The sequence below is a fragment of the Plectropomus leopardus genome, chromosome 7, assembly GCF_026936395.1.
Source record: "Plectropomus leopardus strain MGB_pleo_1.0 chromosome 7, ASM2693639v1, whole genome shotgun sequence".
Taxonomy (NCBI): Eukaryota; Metazoa; Chordata; class Actinopteri; order Perciformes; family Serranidae; genus Plectropomus; species Plectropomus leopardus.
The window spans coordinates 6,621,823-6,639,204 of NC_142182.1; the positions used below are offsets into that span (position 1 = coordinate 6,621,823).

The window sequence follows — 17,382 nt, forward strand, 5'->3', positions numbered from 1 at the left end:
ACTCTCTTTTCTTCTTACTCTTATTCATACTGTCCCTTTTTCCTGTACCCAACACACACACACACACACACACACACACTATCTCTCGTTTCTCTGGGGCTGTGATATCATTATTGCCGGCAGTGTGGCAGAGCTCCAGCGGTGCGGTTCATGGGGTGGACCAGCTCAAAGAGTCAAATAGCCAAACTGAAGCTCAGACACTGCTGACGAGTCAAATATTGATGGAGGTTTTTGTGTGTTTCAGATTTCACGGCTATAATAGATTTTGCTGCAGAGAGAGAGAAAGAGAGAATTGAGGCTAAACTATCTCTACTATGTTTCAAAACCAATCTGCAGCTGTCTGTCAATTAGCAAACACTTGTTTTTAGATTTTCTGTTGCGCTGTGGTCATTCCTCTGCATCTTTATGTTGTTGTTACAATATGTTCCCTTTTTCACTTTGATGGTGACCAATGCAGTATTGGCTCAGACACCCAAAACTGGAGCTCTTTATGAGCTAAGTGAAAAATCTGCAGTAGCTCTGCATGAAATAACCTACAACTCCCTCTTTCATTTTGATGGAGGTAATCTGGTGAGAATGGGGCTGCCAATATGATGTCATACAGCAAGTTGCTGCATCGGCAAATCCAGGAAGCACACATTCCTGGTGGAATTACTTAAGGCAGACACATTACATTCAGACGGGAAGCAAACACCAAATTCCTGCATGAAAGTCCAGGGTTTGTTGGATCCATCCACTGCCCCACCCACCTGCCCCATAGGGACCGCATATTACCTCATTACTGGCAACGTTTTAACTTGACTCCATCCAGTGGCGTATCTTGCAGACGCAACCGATTCCATCCGGCTGTGTTCTGAAATGACGGAAACCATCTGCATATCATGCTGCTACGGCAGGTGCATTCTGGCTGTCCAACAGCGTATAAGAAAACCGCAATTGGTTCTGTAAGGTCACTTCGTAAGCTGAGGACGTCCAGCATATCATACGTATCATGCAGACTGGAAAGGCGGCTTTTGGCATGGGGATCTTACACTGTAAGTGCTGCAAAAGCAGCACATTTGACAACTTCGGAATGAGAATGGGCTGAAGCTACGTACATGACTGAAACTGGTAGGTAGTGATCATTTTATGTGCTTGTGCAAAATATACAACATTGTAAGTTTTTCAACACACATAAATGCCACTATAGCAAGGGCTCGATGTGTTTGTTTACATTTTTCTCTTACCACTACAGTGGTGTAGATGAATGACACACGCTGACAATGTTTTGTTCATGTGTATTGATGTCGATGTACAAATTAGATGATGTCATCATACAATCTGCATAGGTCAAACTTGATGTTACTAAGGTCCATGTCGCACATTTTTGCTTGCACTAAACTTATAAGATTGTTAAAATCCCACAGTCTGCAGGAGGCTTTACTTGAAATTCACCCTTGATTTCTTGAGCAACACTTCCAGTGTTCATGGTTAGCTAGTTCTTGTTTCAAATGGTGCCTCTTCAGAGGCTGGAGCTTATCTCCTCCTCAGCAAAGGTCTAAGTGGCTGGTCTGAGTGCTAATCTACCAGTAGAGATAAAAGCCTCAGTCACTGGGCTGGCAGTAAAAGCTGCATATGTTTCAGTTTAACATTACACTTTAAAATAGGAGCAACGGTGATGCTCCTTTCTTTATCTTCTCCTCCTGCACTCGACTTTGTCTCTTCTTTTTACCACCTCCTCTCTGTACTGTTGGTCTCATTATTTACCTCCTCACCCTGCTCCCCGACTACTGCAATTCTCTATCAAGACGTCAAGACTGAGTAATCAATATATTGTGAATTAGAAAACAGTAAAAGCAATGCATCCAATCGCTTGTTGTTTGTGGCTTTTAAAGAGTCTCAGGACAACCTCCATATAAAAACTGGAGAAAATGTCCAAACTGAGGCAGATGTGAGGAGGTGGAGTGGGTGGAGCTAAAAGACAGAGCGTGATATTAGCTTGAGCAGAAGGCTGCAGCCTGAGCCCTGGCCTTTTAGAGCTCAGTGAGAATTGATTACCTCTCCATTCACCTCAATGAATATAGACACAGAGAGAGGGAGACTGAGTGGAATAGGAAGGCAGACTTTGTGCTCTGCTGTTACTTACAGTAGTGTCCATAGGTGTGTGTGTGTGTGTGTGTGTGTGTGTGTTTGGGGTTTCTTCTTAAAAGCACTTGGCTGTAACCCAGTTGCGGTTTGCAGCAGAGATAAAATGGGTCGCCAGATTATTCAGCTGAAATGTACTCCAGTAGCATTGGCTTTGCTATGGTGCAAAAACCTTACCAAATCCCTGCAATGCTGGACAGGATTTATAAAATCACAGCCTGCTCCTGCAATAAGACATTTTACATTAGCCAGTGCAGTACCTGCATGACTTAATAGGCTGAATAACGGAGTAAAGAATAAAGGCCAGAAAAAACATTGTCTGAATGTATCCCTTAAAGGGACTATTCAGCCCAAAATAAAAAAAAACAACAACATATTTTCCTCTTACCTGAAGTGCTTTTTATCAATCTAGATTGTATTGGTGTGGGATACTGAATGTTGGAGATATTGGCCATGGAGATGTCTACATTTGAAAAACTCAACAGCAATGTCTTTTTCCAAAAATCATGACCTGGTTACTCAAGTTTTTTCCTTCTAGCATGCAGAAGGAAGAGAGCATCTACTCATCGATGAGAGGCTTGAGCTTGTGACAGTGTGAGAAATCAACATTTATTGCATCCTCCTCAAATGACCTAAGAGGTTTGAGCTAGCAGCATATTAGAGAGAAGGCAGACATTTTTATGGCCGATACCTCCAACACTCTTAAACAATATCACACCAAAACAGTGGACCAGTGGCCGTGGTTCAAATCTGGCCCCAGACAGGGTGCTGGGTAGCCTCCCAACCATTTTCTAATTCACAATAGAAATACAGTGATTCAACCTGAGAATTGTTTTTGTACTTATAGTATACACAAAGCACCAAAGTACATAAAACAGCATCAAAGTTGGCACTTTTTTTTGTTAAAAAAGCTCTGCGTAGAATCCCCCACGGCCGCCAACTGAGGTCCTAGCTAAGCCCCCAATGTCTTTAAATCCTAGAAACTTCCTAAAATCCTTGAAACGTCCTAAAATTCAAGAAATGTCCTAAAATGATAGAAACATCCTGAAGTCCTAGAAATATCCTATGACCCTAGAAACATGCTAAAATCATAAAAATGTGCTGAAATCCTAGAAACATTCTAATAGCCTAGGAATGTCCTAAAATCCTTGAAACACGAATGGGGTTGCTGCAACTGGCCCCTGGCCTCCTGTAATCTTACAAAAGTGGCCCGTAAGCAAAGGAAGTTGAGTATTCCTGATCTAGACCAATAAATAGTACATAAGGCAAAAAATATGTATTTCTTATTTGGGCGTGAACTGTCCCTCTAAAACTAAATTTTAGATTCACAGCTGTAATCCAAACAGCTGGGCAACAAACTAGACACCAGCAAGATACTGAATCTGTCTGTGTCACCATCGCTCATCGTGCCTTCCTCCCAGAGGAGGGAGGAACCCAGAGGAACAACCAACACAGTAATAATTAATGCAAATCTGATATTTCCATTCACTTCATGCGTTATTCATTATTTTGACTGTCATGGTATCAATTAGTGGAAGCAGTCGCTGCCCGTCTTAAGAGGCTCATGAGATTCAGGAAATGAGCTGATCATAAAGTAATTAGTGGTGATTAATAAACTCAAATCACCTCTGACCTCACATCAGATCAGCCCAGGTATTAGTTGTAATTATCCTGCTAATGCACGAAGGAAGCAGCAAGGAAGACATCATTATCTTTAGATGCTGAGATTACTGCAGCATCTTCACAGGTGGATAAACACTATCATCTGCTTTGTGTCTGTTGAGCCGTCTGTTGCGTATTTGTTTTATTGACTTATTAACACTGCAGAATTATGACAAATTTCATCCCATATACATCTGCAATATGCTCCTGTTTTGGATTAGATTAGATTAGATTTAAAAATCTATATTTTAAAACTTTTTTCAAATAAGCAACAGCAGAACATTTTCAACTTTCTTAGTCGATGTGTCTAAGGACAGAGGGATGTTGTATGCTGTAAAGCCCACTGAGGCAAACTGTGATTTGTAAAAATGGGCTTTATGAATACAATAGACTTGACTTGACTTGATGAAAACTAATTTTTTAAGTTACAATAAACATTGTTCATAATATTGGTATTTAATTTTTTACCAAGTTGCATCAAAAAGTTTTAAAAAAGTATTAAATCTAGGTTGCTTTGGGCCGTAGGAACTGTGCATAAGTATAGTTGTGACATTACAGCTTCATGGAAGTCCTCTAACCGCTCGATTAAAGGCACAGCTTCTGAATACGGACTGCGTGCATTTTTCTTTGGATTGAGAGCGTTTTTTTCTGGCAATATTTATATGGCAACTATGCCTGGTTTATATTAAAAAGACATGACTTTTTAGAATATTGAATCTTTAAAGTATGAAGCTAAGGTTCAAAGTTGAACAAAAAAAAGAAATGTAGTGTAAAGTGTAAACTATTAACTTTGTATCCTAGCATGCCACTACAGCTCAAGTCAGCATGCCACCACCTCAATAGTTCCCGCAGGTTACTATGGTGACGGTTGCCATAGAGGCAGGATACTTTGGGGATGGTTGTCTTGGAGATGTTGAGTTGATGTAACTCACCATGAAGCAAGCTTGTTAAGACATCATTCGGGTGTCCACCAGATATTTGCAAGCAGACCCCCCGCATGTCGTCATCTGGCGTCACGCAGGGCCTCATTTCTCTGATATCTTCCCGACAGTTTACTGCAGTTGCACCAATTTCCAAGAGTCCTGATTTTGTGATCAAAGATGACGGCCATCAGCAATTATGAACAGCAAAGGGAAGTTTACAGTAGGAGAGAACTTCAGGAAAGAAAAGACTGAAAGTTTGTTTGGCCAAGAAGGATTTGGAGAAAGCCCTCCTGCATGTCTGCATCTTAACTACAGCAGCATCTTACTCATACTCCCAGCTGACGCCTTTGGATGTCATGATTTAGACAGCGTTAGAGAACAAATATATAATCCACGGGGATGGAGCAAATGTATTGAAATGCTTCCATATCCTGTGTTGTTTCAACTAACTGTTTATTTTTTTTTTTTTTTTTGGCGAGAGCTTTTATGGCATCAGAATCAGAAGTGGTTCCAGAAAACAATTTTAATTGGCTCTTCAGCAGGTGGAGATAAATAACGGCCCCTCCCATGAGGACTGTATGTGTGCGTGTGTGTGCGTGTTTGGGGTGATGAGAGCTAAAGCAGGTGACAAAAAGAGAAGAGAGAGTATTCATTAAATCTCCTGTCCTGTCTTTTCCTGTATAAATGCTATGTTTAATGAGCCACTCTCATTAGCACTTTATTTTTTTTAAGCTTTAACCGCACGAGCTGACACACACACACACACACACACACACACACAAAATTACAATTCTACAGGCACACACACATAGTTTCTCTAAGAATAAAATCTTGCTAAGCCTGTCTTTTGTTTTTTTTTCTCAAAATCAGTTCGGGAAATTGTTTCGCGCCGGTTAGTGACCCTCCATGAGCTTTTCAGCTGCTTCTCATCTGACTCCTCCTCCCCACCTCCTCTTCCTCTCGCTTCTCTTTTCTCTCATCTTCTCCTCTTTCATCCCCGCGCTATTGTCTTCTTCCACCCCCGAGCCATCGCTGCCTCCCCCACCTCATCCTCTTCATCCTTCTCCTTTCTTCATGAAGATTAAGGTGAAGCGGATCACAGGGCAGAGGGAGGCGATTTGGTCTGTACACAATAACGTGTGAGTGGGATGAGGAGAGTAAGATGGGCGCAAGATTGATGGAGGAGATTTGGAAGAGAAGAAAGGAGGAGTAAAGATAGGAAAGACGAGAGCAGGTTAGGCAAAGGGGGTGTGGAGAGAGGTTGGCGTGAAGTGATGATAGTGATGAATAAAAGGATGAAACAGAAGTCGGTGTGTAAAACATCAGCTGGCTCACTCGGTGGAGGAGATATGATTCTTTGTGGAGCGTTCATCACTTATTCATTAGGATTTAATGGGGTTTCAGGCCCACATTGTGTGTAGATATTACGGTATGTTGGAATTGCAGGGTTGGAGTGTTTCACTGCTGAAGCTGAGCACGTGCTTTTGAACTTTTGTCATGTGAGATGGACTTTCACACACTCGATGTATGAAGCCTGAAAACTGACAAAAGGCAGTAAAAGGTTATTGCACAATGTCAACAAGACTAGGTCAAAGCCTTTATGGCTGGACTGTGCATGAAACGCCAGAGAGCTTTCTGAAACAAGAAGTGGCGGCATTTACTTACTGTGCGTTCCGATCCGCATACTGACACATTATATAGTAGGGCTGGGTGATATGGCCAGAAATTATATTGCAATATTTTTAGGATATATCTCAATATAAAATATGTATCTATATTTTTATATTTTTTATATTTTTAATTGTTATTAATTATTTAAAAAGGGGATTTTCTGCCGTGATTGACAGCTGTATTTGCGCTAGCATTTAATGGGGCTGTTCGTGATTGGTCGGACAGGTGTTTTGGCAGGAACTGATGTCACCAGCGCAAGATGACAGCGGACGTTTCCAGGATTTTAGCTTCACTTAAGCATAGTGGGGTTGAATGTGGTGCATTGTCTATTTTGATATACAGTCTATGGTCCCAATACATAGTATGTCAAATGCTGTATGCCAAAAATACAGGATGTTCTGCCACATCTGATCGAATTGTGCAGTATGCATGTCAGCAGGATTTGCTTGTTACTCTGACCCACAGTCCTCTGCACAGTGGAGGATTCATCCCATTGACAGGTCTGTAAACAGACGACAGCTGATTGACAGCTGACAGAGGCCACAAAGACGAATGACAGTGCATAAAAGTAATTTTATGACCAGTCAAATGCTAATAATACAAATAATAATAGTTTAAGTAAACAAAATAATCATAAAGATTACTAACAACAACAAAAAATGTACAAAATAGTAACAGAGAAATGCGGATGTATGCTAATTTTAGTGATATAAGATGTTTCAGTCCGTTATGCATTCAGTTAAAACTTAAGGGTTGAATTACATACTCTGCTAAGTAGCAACAGCAGAGCTCTTCGGGTTGATCTCCATCTCTGACAGCAAGTGGAAACGCCTAGCTTGTCATATTAGCATAAAGAAATTATAGGGGAAAAGGAATAAATAAATAATTAGATATGGCATTTATTTATTCATGGGTTTCAAGTTCAGTTAGATCAGGTGAGACATTATGAGAGGGCTTATTTTGTGCCTTCACTGTATGACAATTTGATAACTTTCTCCAGAATGTGAGGCCACCTCATAGATTACATACAAGGCAGGTTTAATGATTACAAATTGCTGAATGTCCCAAGGTGATTTTACTGCAGTGCTCAGGCAGCAGTGTGTGCTCCTGAGTGTGTGTTTGTGAGGAGTGTGTGTAGCACCTGGTGCCAGGGACTTCAGACTGGGGCACTCCTGCAATCATAGCAGCCCAAAGACAGACACACACACACACACACACACACACACACACACACACACACATAAATTATATATACACATCTCTAAGGCCACGTTTAGGTGATGACCAACTTAAAGAGGAAAAGTCTTTTCTTCGCGTTTTGTGAAAACGATCCTTGTGTATAGGGGTCTGCAAAAACAACCAAAAACGCTGCAGTATGCACGCCAGGCCAGTAGTTGGTGGTGTAACTTTGTAATGACACACCATAAAAGAACACCACGCACTTGCGTGAAGTGCGACATTGATGTCGCCGTTCTCACAGGGTCCGCACATTGACAGTTTACATGTCAACAGAGGGGCTGCATTTTCAAAAGATTACACTCTGGAACGCAGTTTCAAAACTTTGCATTTTCGCGCCCCCAAAACGCTGTTGTCGTGTGAACGAAAGGCCAAACCATAACAAAAGTTTAACATTTCATGCAAGAACCGTTGCTATGTCAACCTTGACGACAAGTGCATCTCTCAGCCTCCGGAACCTGGTAACCAGGGAGCAGGATAATGCATGTTAAATAAATAAAGCTAGACTGATGAGAGGAGGCAAGGGAAGGAGTTAATGATGAAGAAAAGTGAGAGGGAGGGAGAGTTTCATAAAGGGCAAGTGCACAAAGAGTTTGAGAGAAACAGAAAAGAAATGAAGGAAAGAATGAAGGCGCAAACAAGAAGCTGAAGGGAGTGTAGGAGTTGATATAATAGAACAGGAGATTGAGTCGAGGCAAGAGGCCAGACACAGTGAGAGGGAGGTCAGAAACAAAGCTCCACATCTGTCTCATGGCTGCCATCGCTGTCTGGATGAGGAGTAAACTCAGCAGCTCAGTCAGTGAAACTGATGAGTGATTACATGGTTTCATTTCATCATTCAGCTGCTGAGTGGAAGCTTACATGACTTTGCTCAAACATGTCACTTCAGTGGCTTTTCTCGTTCATGTAACTTGTTTTGCACTTGTCCATTGCGGCATTCATGTGATGGCAGAAGGTTGGAGTTTCCAAGACTTGGATTTCAACAAGTTTTTTAGATATGAGCAAATATAGCAACGCCAACCTTTCCGGTGTGGATGGCTGAGAGAGGAATGAAAGAGGGGCTCTGAGCTCACACGGCCCAACAAGCCCACTTCCAGTAGGAAACTGTGAAAAAATCTTATTCTTATGCAAAGCAAAATGACAAGCCACTCTAGCTATTCTATTTTTCCATATTTTGACGTGATGTTTTGACACGTTAATGGGAGTACGCATGGCTGCATGTAACCGGGAATATTAGTGCAATATTCATTTTCAATGCCCATGTAAACAGCTTAGCAGAAATAATGTCTTTTTTGAAATAAGAGCACTATTATGTGCATGTAAATGTACTCAACGGGTGCTGGCCGTAAAAATGATAACTGCGTCGGTTTTAAATTTTTATTTGAGCTGCGCTGTGTGCCGCCTGTCATAGGGTGTGAGATATGGCCCTTAATCTTGGTGGCCTATATATATTTATATCCTTTTTTTTTTTTTTATAGTTTTCTAATGATGACAATTAAGACATAGAAGTTTGTAATAACTGCCATAACTTGACTGAGGTGGTAGGGGGGAAATGATTTTATCTAATTGGCTGGTGGGGCCTCTTGTTCTGCTCATCCTCAGGCTTTTTTTCTTACATTGCATTTGCATGCCTCCTACCAAGTGCAGCTGTTTATAAACTGCCATTTTTAAGTACTTGTTCTTTCTAAGTATATGGAGAAAAGAGCACGTAGGCAATGTTTACTACACACTTGAGCTAGTATGAGACTTTGACTGTGTATATATTCAAATCTCATCCATCCCCGCGTGTCTCTGGGAGCGCCATTTCCCATCGAGCTGCACAGATGTTCAGCTTTAGCCGTCTCTGCTCCCTGCAGATCCTCTCATGTTGGCTCAACACATTCCCTCATCTCATCGCTTGCATTTCAGAAGATTACACTGTACTATGACAACACACTGTCATGAATAAATGAGGACTGACAGGTGGCCTACCTGGATCAACCAAAGTTATTCATAGCTGCGACACTTTGAGTACTTTTTTGATGAGACAGCAGTTCATTTTTTAACCGGCAGAGTTTTACAGATCAGAAGCTACAATAATTTCTGTGAAACCAGCCTGTACCGTAACAGTACAACACCTCCCCCCCCCCATCTCTCCTACATTAGCATTGCAGATAGGGTTTTTCCAGTTGCTCCTCTCACAATTGCAGCAGCCGCCGTGCTGTATGTGTACCTTTTTGCATCCTCTTTAGGAGCATGGTGTTTTGTAGAGCGGAGGTAGACGATATGACTGTAGACTGACTGACTGACTGACTGACTGACTGCATTTTCAGTGTCTCCCACAACTGTTAATGATGTGGACATAAATAATTTGTGTATGAGTGTGTATGTGGCAGTGAGAGAGAGAGAAAAGGACTGGCAGAGTGTGTGTTGTGTTGTCAGCTGGGTGTGTGTTGACTGATGAGGTTACACCCAAAGCATGAATAATGCAGAGGACTGTAGGAGTCAGAAAGTGTGTGTGTGTGTGTGTGTGTGTGTGTGTGTGTGTGTGTGTGTGTGTGTGTGTGTGTGTGTGTGTGATAAAGAGAGATAGGTGGATGGATAATTGGGTGAAAGAAGAGAGAGGAACTCCACTTGGGGATTTAGTAGAGAATTGAAGGAGTGAGAATGTGCACAAAGAAACAGAAAGCTCAACACAATGTACAGTACAGCACATTGTCCTCCTTTTCTCCTATGCCCCTTTATGGTCTTACTCTCTGAACCTCCAATTTTTCCCACTTCCCGCCTCCTTCGTCTCCCCTCTTATCTCCATTTCCTCCAGCACCTTCTCTCCCTCCTACTGTTTCTCCCCGCCTTTCCTCCTCCATCCTCCATCCTCCTCCTCGCCTCCCTCCATTCGTGTCTCCCTCTGAAGGCAGATGAAGCTGGCATGATTTCTGAGGAGTCTGTATGTTTCTGATGCCTGTTAGTGGGTTTGCCGTCTGTTTAGAAACAAACTCAGGCGCTATGCCTGCTGTTAACTACTTCCACATTTCCAACAGTCACTTCCACCAGTTAAATCTCTCCAGTAAGCCAAAAAATTTGGTGATGTATTATCTTTTTCTTTTAATAGCTGTGTCCAGTCCTTACTGGAGGATGGAGGAGGAGGAGCAGGATGACTAACTTCAATGTAGGCTTTTTTACACAGAGATCCCACAATACTGCAGCAACAAGGACTCTCTGTTTTGCCATGTGTGCTTTTTTTCACGCTGAACCAAACATTGCAGGTACAATGCCACCCCAGTGTGTGATTTGTAATGGCATGACAGTCCCTTCTTATTTCAAAGTCATCAAATCCCACTGCTTTTGCAGTGCTTGAAATGTAAGATCCCGTTGTCAGCTGAGAACGCGGCCGGACAGAACCGTTCAGTGTTATTATACACCCCCTGAAAGCCGGACATCACCTGCCGTGGCAGCATGATACGCGATGGTTAGCATCAGTTTGAGAACACAGCTAGACAGAACCTGTCCTTTCCACATAATATGTCACTGGACACCGTTAGGTTGAAATGCTGCAGGTAAAGACATAATATAGGGAGCTCAAATGTCCCTATGGATCCAACAAACCCTGGATTCTGCTGCGGGAGTGATCCACCATGTGCTTGTGTTTACATCACAGTAGCAGCATCTCAGAACGTCAACAGCTGACAAAAAAGGATACCTAGAGCGTAGTATGTTGACGTGGACGTTCACTGAAAAGCAGCAATATGTGACAACTTGGGGTGAGAACGTGTTGGGCATGATGGTGTTCTGGATTTAAAAGAGGAATAGGGACGTGGTGTATGACACAACAGGGTCATCCTCTAGTGTGACATATAACATACGTGTCAGGCACGCGGCGGCGTAGCGGTTAGTATCACTGTAGCTGTGGTGTCACTCTAATATCCGACGTTTTTGCGGGTCCGTGAATACAGCAGCAGGCAGAGTTCTTTTTATGTCCTTCGCAGCTGAATGTCACTCCTGAGGTGGATAATTGATCTGTTGATACGTTCACAGCTGATCAGATCAATAGATGTGAGGAGGTATTTGCAGATTTTGGGAAGTGAAAGACAGTCTGTAATTAATGGGAAACACTGGTGGAAACACCGTAACTGACATTGTTGATTGGAAAAAACAGTGGAATTCGGATTTTATCTTCCTGGGCAGGCCAGTCAGGAAGAGTAAATGTATGGGAAACACTGGGTATGATAGTCAGCAAAAGGCTGCAGCTTGGACTCAAACACGGGTCACTGCAAAGGACTCAGCCAGTATGGGGCACACACTCTACGAGGTGAGCTGGCGGTCTCCCCTAGCTGCTCTTTAAATCCCTTGGTGATGCGTTTTTATGGATCCCACTGCTTTTCCTAGCAAGCTCATCCTTCCTGTGCTAAGATTGCTTAGAGCGTAAAACATTGTTTGTCCAATCATAGTGAGCAAACGTTTGGAGACGAAATACCCAGTCCACATCTTCACCTCCAGGAGTATGTGGACACAGAGGGAAAACCAACAGTAGGCCCTTGGCTGTGGGCTCAGACTCCACTGACCCCCCGACCTTCCACTGGTTCTCTGGCGAGGAGCAGAGCGCAGCCCGGGTCAGTGCGACTTGCTGGAGGCTGCTTGGAAGCTGTGGGAAAGATCCAGGCAGCTGAGAGTCAAGCCAAGGCTGCAGCATGCTGGAGGCCTTAACAGTGTGGGAGAGGCAGTCACAGCAGGGGAGAGGAGAGCCAAGGCCCGCAGAGCATGTTGGAGAACCAGAGGGAGGGCGGGAGGTTTGTCAGGTCTGTGCCCACAGGGGAACGCTCGCTGTTGGATGTCCTGCAGTGTGCACACACCCCTAGATGTGGAACCAAAGATGAAGCCATGAATCCAAAAACTCAGAATACTGTCCAAATATACCATATGTTCAGTATTTGACTTCTTAGGTTAGGTTTTAATTCAGTGATGGATCTGATCTATCCCATCTAGATCACAATTTTAGTAGTTACCATATTTACAATAGTCATTTTTCTACATATTGTACTGTATTCAGATTCTGTAGGAAAGATTTGTCCTGTTTGTGTCTTTCCTGTCAGATTAAGTTCCTCTCCTCTGAGGAGCTACAGCTACAAACAGTGGCCACAAAATTGAGGCAGAGATGCTGATAGTGCATTGTGTGTGCGCGCGCGCGCGTGCGTGCGTGCGTGCGTGCGTGCGTGCGTGTGTCTGTCTGTCTGTCTGTCTGTCTGTCTGTGTGTCCATGTGTGTGTGTGTGTCTGTGTGTGTGTCTCTGTGTTCAGGTTAGTGTCCTGCTAATGGACTGGCAGATGTCTCGAGAGGAGGTGCAGCGGGTGGTCAGTCATACTAGACCACCATTAGTGCTTAACTACACACACATACACACACACACACTGGCAGTGTACACGTGGCTGAACTCTCTATGGTCAGTGAGTGTTGCAGCTGGGATGTCTTCATCACATGAGGAAGCCAATATGGTACAGTGAAAAAGTATGGAGGAGGAGAATAATAACCACGAGAAACAGGCTGAATGAGTGCGTACGCATTTCTGCCTGCGTGTGTTTGTAAGTGTGTGTGTACACACTGACTTAACAGAGCCATGAGCCTGTGAGAGTTTGTGGTTACTGAGGGAGACCAGGAGAAGAAAGACAAGACATTTAAAAGGAATATCTTTCTCAGCGTGCTGCTCAGATATCATTTCCTGCATACTGCTAAAACGGTGTTGCTTAGAGACATATTGACTGCGGTTGCTAGGATACCATTTTAATTGGTTGATGTGTGAAGCCGAGGCAGGGTTGTGGGGGTTTTCGGAGGTAGCGGGGCCAGCCGGGGAGCTGCGCTTGTGCTTCCCAACACATCAGACCTCTGTTATCCTCTCAGATAGAGACCCACTGTAGTGAGACAATGCTGGCTCTGCAGAGAATTGTGAAATAAGAGTTGATACCTCCTGAGCTGTGAAATAAAAGAAACACTACCGCTGACATCCAGCACAACTTCTTACAGCAGATAGTTGCTGCAGCATAAACTACATTTATTGGTTGCCATGGCAAAAGAGATCAAGCCAATAGAAAGTAATAAAATATCTAAAAATAGGCAGCTCAGGAAACCTCCAGAGAACACACCTTGGTAGACTGAAATGTGGGCGTTGTACTGCCTGAAGCTGTTTTAAGACCAGTTGAAAAAAAGTGCATGAGCAGAAAATTGCTTATAGGCTACATGCTGGAAAATACAAGCTGTGCCTTCTTTTCTCCACTCTCCGTTGTAAGACAGAGTATATTTCTCTCTCTTCTGTCCTTTACAACTCCTGAGATGGAAGAGCGTGACACTGTTGGAAAGAAAGCTCAGTATTACAGTTGTGTCTGCTGTAAGCTACAGACTCTTTCACACCTGTAGTTTAGTTCATTTGGTCTAGATCACAGGAAAATGATGCATTATTGCTTTTTAGTTCTGTTCAGCTTTGTGTTCACACTGCCTTTTTAGCAATGAAATGTGAGCTGTAAGCTTTAAGTAATATGGGCTGACAGGTAACTCATTCATTGGACAGTTTTGTTGATGTCCTGCATCATTAGTGCTACATGGACCCATGTAGGAAATTCAAATTCCATTGACTGATTTGCCTCAATCCACACTCTTAAATCCAACAGCTACACCCAGCTGATTGATTCATCATGCATCCTGACGTGAAAGTGCGGTTTGTCAGTTAAAATAAAAAACAATCAAGTCAGCACCGCAGGCAGGACTAACACCACTGTTGCTGATGCTGTTGTCAAGCTGTTCACCCAAACCAATAAAGCAGCCCATTCTCATTACCAGCTCCTCAAATTCCACCGCTTGGTCAGTGATTTTGGTGTCAGACACCAAAACAAAAAGGCACTTTTGCTGCATCAGTTTGAAACACTGCTGGTAACAATGTAATATAAGAAGTTAGAGAGTCTTGTTTGGGTGCACAGGAGGGAAGTTGAATCGGGCCCGGACTTTCACCCAGGAGCCCACTGCTCACTCCCTGTATGTATGTTGCCCAAGGACATTTTATTTTATTTTAAAAGTTTATTTTTTAAAAGACTTTATGCATCTAACGAGCAGAGGCATTTTCTGCAAATACAAAAGTGTTTTTTGAAAGACACGGTCTGGAGATCTGCAAAAGCCCTGCTTTGTGTGTGTGTGTGTGTGTGTGTGTGTGTGTGTGTGTGTGTGTGTGTGTGTGTGTGTGTGTGTGTGTGTGTGTGTGTGTGTCTGTGAGAGAGGGATAGCCTTAGGAGATCAAGGGAACTAAAACTCCAGTGGCTCATAGACACAATGTGACAGTTTAAACTCGATTTTTGCAATATAGTCATTTTATATCTCACACGTGGAACAAGCTGCGATACCATGAGAATATTTGATATATTGCTCACCCTTACTGCCAAGCCATTCTTCTGTTACTCATACTGGACTTCTTGGACCTTGTAACTAGCAGTCCTAAATATCACCAGAGTAACGGCAAGGGAGGCTGCAGCTTGCAATCTGCCCAGAATTTGATGAAAAGGGTTAGAGACCCCTTTCTGCCATGTTGGCCTACATAGCCACACCTCTGAGTCACATCGTCTTTGCACCTATCCAGAGATGTTGCAGCCAACTCTCCCTGACCTGGAAACAGGAGAGGGAGAGTTGGCTGAGAGGTGGACAGATGCCAAATGTGACATCTGTACACCACAGCCCATCATCTCACCTTGTCAGTGGACCACAAGATGAGATGTTGTCACCATCTAACGCCTATATGAGCACTTATCTAAAGTGGACACTTCTGTACCAGTTAGTCCGGGAACAAGTCTCAGAATACACCTGGCAACAGTAGAACGAGGGCAGGCAGGAGATGATAGAGCCACAGAGACTACATGAGTAATGTATGAGAAGTAAACAGCAAAAGGTTCTGTCATATGAAGCAGGGTAGGGGTGGTATGGGGGTCATTTTCTGATGGAGTTGTTTATTTTTGGACCTACATAAGGTGCACGATAAGGCAGCTCTCTTCTTCTCTCCTCTGAAAGCTGACTGAGGTGACTTGATTTCCCTCCTGTGACACCGATAGAGCTCCTTCAGGCTAAGCTGAAGGATATAGGGAATTATCAGCGGATCAATACTAACACTTACATCCCTTCTTCCACTCGTCAGCACCAGTCAGCTTGCAGAGCCTTCATGCTTGTCACTCCAGCACTTATCTTTGCACAGTTGAAAGGCTATTGTGAAAATATCAAGTCTTTACAACATTGTATGATCCCAATCAGTATTCCTCATTGGTGGTTATAGAAGGAGAGATGTAAAAATATTTCGAAAATATACACTGATCAGACAAAACACTAAAACCACTGGCTGGAGAAGTGAATAACAATGTTCAATTTATCCTGCAGTCATGTGAATGTCACTTGACTCACAACACCCGCAATAGTGAGAAATCACAGCCCGGCCTGAACCCGGCAGGTCGTGTCGGGCCGAATCAGGTTCGGGCAGAGAATCAAATCTCCAGTTGATAGCGGATCCTTAAGAGTCCTTTTGGTTGTGTAATGGGGTTAAGGCACGTGCTATGGATGCTCGATCATAGTGGGATCTGTAGAATTTGGAGGCCAGGTCGATGCCTGGAGCTCTTTGTCACACTCCTTGGACCATTTCTGAGCATTTTTTGCAATGTGGCATCGTCCTGCTAGGGGACAATGCACCATGTTACATGCTGTGTTTTTTTGATTGATTTTTTTGGCAAATTGAACAGCCAAATTTGACAACAGTCACTAGAAGATTTCTAAACTCCATCTGCGTGATCTTATCAGCTCACGTCCTTTTCACCTCCACAACTCCGCTAAGCTTCTGTATCTCCATCTGAGATGCTGAAGATGGAATAATTTCCCCTAACTAGACCAACCTCTATAATCACTGATTACCACCTACAACTCCCTGTAATCAGCCACTGCCATCCTCTTACAAAGGACTTTGTGTGTGTGTGTGTGTGTGTGTGTGTGTGTGTGTGTGTGCGCGCACGCGCAGCGCACGCGCACTAACGCAGTGCTACATACGTGCAGATGCGTAGGTGGATGATAATGAGATTTTTAACCTTAAGATGTTTAAGAAAATGGTAGGAACTTCAAGATCTGAAGCAAACACAACCATGTACACACACTCACAGGCTGAATAAGCCCGCTGACTCGGTCAGTTACTTGTACCAGATTACATTGTTTAGATCCCATAAACATTACATCACCTCCACTTGATACTTCCTGACTCTGTCCTCCGGGCATATTGCAGCTCCATATGTGCCGCCTTTGTGTGCAATTTGCAATGATGCCTTCGGTGTGAAAATACATACCATAACAACATTGTGGGTGTGACAAGTCCTGGAGAGAGAGCGTTATGTGCTCGATATAGACATCCCAGCATCACTGTACACACTCTTACCAATGTCCACCCACACACTTTCCCGCAGCCCTTACTGATAAATATCTTTAAGATATGCAGAATACTCTGTCTTGACTTGTTTGTTTTTCTTTTCTGTTTGGTTTTGTCTGCTTTTTGAATATGCTATGTTATTGCACTTTAACACTCAAATTATTTAATCATATTGTCACCCAAAACCAAGCACATCAACACAAGTACACACACTCAGTTCCTCCCACCATGACCTCCACAAACACATACAGATCGCCAGTAGGTAGATGCACACACACACACACACACACACACACACACACACACACACACACTCACAGGTGCTAACAATAAGACACTCTGTAGCTAATCACCAGGCTGTTC

At 43.2% G+C, this 17,382-nt stretch overlaps 1 protein-coding gene across 1 annotated transcript in view; it reads left to right on the plus strand.

The window, feature by feature from the left end:
- The window catches only part of necab2 (N-terminal EF-hand calcium binding protein 2), a 147,198-nt gene that overhangs the window by 52,504 nt on the left and 77,312 nt on the right, over positions 1–17,382 (plus strand). The gene's annotated exons all lie outside the window — the stretch shown is intronic.